The sequence below is a fragment of the Schistocerca americana genome, chromosome 6 (assembly GCF_021461395.2).
Source record: "Schistocerca americana isolate TAMUIC-IGC-003095 chromosome 6, iqSchAmer2.1, whole genome shotgun sequence".
In the NCBI taxonomy this organism is placed as follows: domain Eukaryota; kingdom Metazoa; phylum Arthropoda; class Insecta; order Orthoptera; family Acrididae; genus Schistocerca; species Schistocerca americana.
Genome location: NC_060124.1, coordinates 26,175,004 through 26,181,648, shown reverse-complemented (window position 1 = coordinate 26,181,648; position 6,645 = coordinate 26,175,004).

Below are 6,645 nucleotides of genomic sequence, written 5' to 3'. Positions count from 1 at the left end.
GACTGTTTTTGTTCTACTCATTCTTGTTTATTTCAAACTAGTTTTCGGCTTACTGGGCCATCTTCAGGGAACAAATGACTAACGTCTGAAAGGAACACTAGTTCTTAGGTAACCAAACATGATATGCAGGATACAATCCAGTTGCACGGAGTGTAGAGTGGTGTGCATTAAGCTTGTTTCTTAGCCTTGAAATTACACTTTACCGAAGAGACATTACGAAGTGCAATGGATAACTAAACTAACAATATTACAGATGAAATGGTTGTGATGCTAAAGCTTTAGAGGTCTCGATATTGTCTGAGAAACAGTTAAACTGTGCACTCTCGATTTATATTGTGCAACAAACATGTTTTTTGACATTACAAATTAAACTTTAGGCGATGGACAATATTATAGACCACACTTAAAATGCACAATCTTACAGTACTACAGGTTATATGATTAAGATGTAATAATTTATGTGGTCGTGACATTGATAGAGAACTGTCTATCTGAGCACTAGTAACTTACGTTGTGTAACAAACATGTTTTAGGTCGTAAATTAAATTTTGTGGAATGGGCAATATTCAACACATTACATGGTTAAAATTCACAATATTGCAGTACTGTACGTTATATTGTTGAATTTTGTGGTGTAGGCAAGGTGCGGAACAGGAAATGGTATCGTGTTTTAATTTTGTGTTGCTGTATGGGTATTTGTGGTGGTTTGTGGGTATGTGGCTGGTTGACTGCATCATGTGAAGCTTAAAAATGATGTACACAGCTGTAATTGATCATTTAGAACCAGCTGGGTATTTCCAGCTAAATTTTTGTTTACCTCAAGTTCTTCTAACAGGCTTAGCTTTCTTCCTTCGTTGGCAGCATGTAGTACTTCTGTGCGGACTTGGTATCTGAGTCCTCCCTTCAGCATGTGTTCGGCAAAGGTGGAACCTGACTTATGTAATTCCCAGATGTGTTCGTGTTCAATCAGCTGATTGTTATAGCACTGCCTGTTCGGCCAGTGTACAGTTTGTTGCAGTCATTGCAAGTGATTTTATTAACACCACTGTTACTTAATAAGTCTGTTTTGTCCTTGCTATTGAATACGATATGAGCTGTAGTGCCTCTTAGGTACATAAAATGATGTTTTGTAATTGCAAGCTTTGTGGCAGGTTTTTGGCTAATTTATGTACTTGTTATTCAATCTTAAATATGGATTGGTCTCACTCGCTGTCGCTCGCATCACTTGCTGTGCTAGAATAGAATTCCGGATGGTATTTATCGTAGAAGCAATCGAAACACAAATTTGTAGAGCGCCACTCACATTTAATGAAAGCTACTGACTCACAGGCACGCGGATTTTGCAGAAGCGAGACAAAAAAATTTCTTTTTAAATTCAGAAATATTTTTCCTTCTTTGATCAACTTCAGTGTGGACCACACATATTTGAGCATCCGAGTGGAAGCATGTGCATTAACTCTATGCAGAATTAAACAATCGACTTTTCTATTAGTATTTAACATATTGCGCACCTTTTTAATTTTTTCGCGGAGATTTTATCCTATCCGTGAAAATAAACATTACAGCGTTCGGAAAGTGGAGATAATTTTTACGGTGCTGCTACATACTTTTCTTTCATTTCCAAAGATCTGAACGTAAAGTGTCTGGTCAGTCTGCCTTCCACACGAATCAAGTGAAATTTGTCCAAATATTTGGAATTTAACTACGAAGCTATATTTGGAAATTTAACTAGGCCGTAGCCATGGCCTGCTACTAGAGGCCGGAAACTGTAATATTTTTAATAAATGACTGTGCGATCGAGACTATTTTTTACCAATTTTACTTAAATGACAGATCGCTGTTTCCCAATAAGGTCATCTAAAAAGTTTGCTTTATTAACGATATTATTTGACTATTTTTGAATAATTTTTCATTATATATGCCAGTATTTAATCATTTTTCTATACAATCAAATCGAAAAAAAAGCACACGGCCATGACCAACACCTACCGCAAGCGAGTTGAGCCTTGAACCTTAACCACAGCGCTACGTTCACTTACCTAGTAGTCGAAACATGACTAACGTCACAGGTACGCATAAAACTTCATCATCGATTTTCTCGGGAACATGAAAAGCCGCAAGCCGGGTACTCAGGTCAGGTGCCTTTACATCATACCTAAGTCTCATCAGTATCCGTGATTAACAAATCTGGTGGTATCATTGTAACTATGGACGGCTGGACAACTTGTCTGGCGTAGAGGTTATAAATAATGTAGAGAAACCGTCATCGTAAATCAGTCTATCGATGATCGATGAAACCCGTACAAAAACTGAACAGCAGTTCCTGATATACGGCTTAAAATCTGCTGGGCACACTTTCAATGAGGTGTTTGAATGACTGTGCAGGAATGGCAGCCCATTCTTCCTCAAGAGGCGAAACAGGAGAAATTAGTGATGCTGAACATTAGGGTTCGGACCGAAGCTAACCTTCTGACAAATCTCAAACGTGTTGCATTGGGTTCAGGTCGAGACTCGGGCAGGTAGTTTCATTTCCGGAATGGTATTCTCCACAAGCCATTGCCTCGCAGATACTGCTTTATGATACGATACATTGCCATGCTCATACAATCATCGCCTCAGAAATTTTCCTCTGGTGTATGCAGTTAACAATGTTGTAAACTTTGTTCATTTCCTTCTGCATTCAGAATTTTCTTAGGCGCAATAAAGGGACCACTCCTCCATACTGTTAACACCTCCATCGTACTTCACTTTGTCACTACGTATGATGGCAGCTAACGTCTCCAGGCATTCGCCGAATTCAACCCTTTCCATTGGACTGCCACAGCATATGGCGTGAAACATCACTTCAAATCAATCGGTTGTATTCAATTGTTGTCCTGTGGCGTCGCTCTCCAAAACCCAGATTTTTTATAACTGTCGTGACTTGGCAAGACAGCCAAGCCACTATGAGATAGCCGAAAGGCACGCGTTTAAGCTCACGCAGGCTGGCGTGAGGTCTGGAACAGGACACGGAAATGAGAACTTAGAAAAACGTACGTAGCTTCTGGAATACTTAACTTTAATCCATAATTGGTAAACATCGGTCTGACGGTACATGCATCACAAGATAAATAGCAATTGATAATGGCGCCTTGCTAGGTCGTAGCAAATGACGTAGCTGAAGGCTATGCTAACTATCGTCTCGGCAAATGAGAGCGTAATTTGTCAGTGAACCATCGCTAGCAAAGTCGGCTGTACAACTGGGGCGAGTGCTAGCAAGTCTCTCTAGACCTGCCGTGTGGCGGCGCTCGGTCTGAAATCACTGACAGTGGCGACACGCGGGTCCGACGTATACTAACGGACCGCGGCCGATTTGAAGGCTACCACCTAGCAAGTGTGGTGTCTGGCGGTGACACCACAATAACCAACCTACGCATTGCTCGACAGTCCGTCAATACATGCCATCTCTACCTGCTGTTGGATTGGCTGGGGTTGTTCCTTCGTATTTAAGGTCATAATCACCTCACTAACAGACATCTTGAGCATCTTTGGAAGCGTAGAAATGACCCACATTGATTCGTTACTCAGGTGACATTCATAGACTAGACGACGTTCGAGGTCAGTGAATTCTTCTGACGAAACCACCCTGCTGTTACTGCCTTTCTACTGACAATTAAATATTTATCGCCTCGTTTTAAACTGGTGAGTCCGCGTCTCGTGACTTCCACTGGTAAGTGCTGCTTACATAGGGCTGTGTGGATGTTTCTGGTCAGATAATGTATGTGCAGATCAGTGACTCCCAACCTTTCTTAGATCATTAGCCCTGAGCACAATTAGATGGTAGCTAGTACCCCTGCCCTGCTCCCTCCCCCCTCCTGCCATCTGTTGCCATAATAGTAATGATCTTTTGAAAATAATTTAGTTTTGTGATTGAAACAAAATTGAATAGTTTAGTTTTTACTAGCATTTGTAGACTTGGAGAAAGCTTCTGACAATGTTGACTGGAATACTCTCTTTCAAATTCTGAAGGTAGCAGAGGTAAAATACAGGCAGCGAAAGGCTATTTACAATTTGTACAGAAACCAGATGGCAGTTGTAAGAGTCGAGGGGCATGAAAGGGAAGCAGTGGTTGGGAAGGGAATGAGACAGGGTTCTAGCCTATCCCCGATGATATTCAATCTGTATATTGAGCAAGCAGTAAAGGAAACAAAAGAAAATTTCGGAGTAGGAATTAGAATCCATGGAGAAGAAATAAAAACTTTGAGATTCGTCGAAGACATTGTAATTCTGTTAGAGACACCAAAGTACCTGGAAGAGTAGCTGAATGGAATGGACAGTGTCATGAAAGGAGGATATAAGATGAACATCAACAAAACGAAAACGAGGATAATGGAATGTAGTCGAATTAAGTCGGGTGATGCTGAGGGAATTAGATTACTAAATGAGACACTTAAAGTAGTAAAGGAATTTTGCTATTTGGGAAGCAAAATAACTGATGATGGTCGAAGTAGAGAGGATATAAAATGTAGACTGGCAATGGCAAGGAAACTGTTTCTGAAGAAGAGAAATTTGTTAACATCGAGTCTTGATTTAAGTGTGAGGAAGTAGTTTCTGAAAGTATTTGTATGGAGTGTAGCTATGTATGGAAGTGAAACGTGGACGATAAATAGTTTAGACAAGAGAATAGAAGCTTTCGAAATGTGGTGCTACAGAAGAATGCTGAAGATCAGATGGGTAGATCACATAACTAATGAGGAGGTATTGAATAGAATTAGGGAGAAGAGACATTTGTGGTACAACTTGACTAGAAGAAGTGATCGGTTCTTAGGACGTATTCTGAGGCATCAGGGATCACCAATTTGGTATTGGAGGGCAGCGTGGAGTCTAAAAATCATAGAGGGAGACCAAGAGATGAATACACTAAACAGAATCAGAAGGATGTAGGCTGCAGTAAGTACTGGGAGATGAAGAAGCTTGCCCAGGATAGAGTAGCATGGAGAGCTGCATCAAACCAGTCTCTGGACTGAAGACCACAACAACAGTGTTTACTCCTCAGAAAATTTCATTTTACCCCTCAGGAGGTAATTACCTCCTCGTTGGGAACCACTGGTGTAGACGGATTAAACAAGTTAGGTTATTATTCAAAGTAATGGTTGTCGTATACAAATCTGTGAATACTTACTCATATAATTCTGCACCTTTGCTTTCACATTTTCATCGTTACATTGTAGGTTGGAGAACGTTTCACTAATATTGCTCACTCATATTTTTTTACAAAATATGTGTCTAAGACTAAGACTACTGTTTGTTGGTGGGTAATATGAAGAAATAACTTATGGCGCACTCGACGATCGGGGAGTTGTGGGTGACACTTTGTCTCCTGCATCTCGTGCTCATCTGCCGTTTGTGATCAACTGCTCTAGTGCTAGAATAGTTATAAGCTCCACGTGGCCTTAATCTCCCAGTACACATAGTATAATTAATGCGGTGTCCCCAGTGAAAAAATTAAACTCGTTCACAAAAGAAACGGATTGTTTTTGCATCATCTCTCTAAGAGACTGATGAGGACGAAAAGAAATTAGCATTTTCGCCGTTCTGTGTTTACCTGTCGATTAAGATGAGCAGCCTGATGAAGAGACACAAAGTCTAGGCGATCGTCAAAACTCCGTCGAAATTCCGGCAACTACAGAGTTTAGTTAAATATGCAGCAGGCCTCGACAGATCCGAAGTTTACAAAATACGCTGCGGCTATCGCCAGTTTTACTTCAGACAACGCGCTCTGGTTTCTCTTCCTCGTTTTTTATGTTGGATAAACAGAGCGCACTAAAGACGGAGCATAAAATATTTTATAGACTACGGCGTTAGAGTCAGCTTTAGATGAGCATGCTCTGGAAAACAGCCACCGCCTTAAATCTGACTACACGTCTGTCGTGGCTCACACTAACGGCTCTGGGACAGTCTAATTAAAGAAAGCATCGAAATAAATACCACTGACAACATTCTCAGTAGAGACGCTGGTCTACAGCTCAGCGCTGCGTGGGATCCAACGACAGCGAGGTTTAAGCATCGAAAGCGGGTGCAACGTATGACCATATACGAGGTGCGGCTAGAAAAAAACCGGACTGATGCTGGAAAAAACATTTATTTACAATTATTTACAATTTCATGTTATCTCCTTCAATGTACTCTCCTCCTCGGTCTCTACACCGCTCCATATGAATTTTCCACTGTTCATAGCAATGCTGCAGATCATTTTCGGTAAGTCCATACATTACTTCCGTCGCTTTTTCTTTTACTGCTTCAACAGTCTCAAATCTAGTTCCTTTCAAAGCTGACTTGACTTTAGGGAAAAGAAAAAAGTCACAGGGGGCCAAATCAGGTGAGTAGGGTGGATGATCTAAGACGGGAATGTTGTGTTTTGCCAAAAACGTCTTCACTGACAACGCACTGTGAGCTGGGGCATTGTCTTGGTGAAGGATCCATGACTTTTTTCTCCACAAATCGTTCCGTTTTCTCCGTACTCACGTAGGGTAGCCAGGACGCTAATGTAGTAATGCTGATTCACTGTTTGTCCCTCTGGTACCCAATCAATGTGCACAATCCCTTTGATGTCATAAAAAACAATCATCATTGCCTTGAATTTCGATTTTGACATTCGTGCTTTTT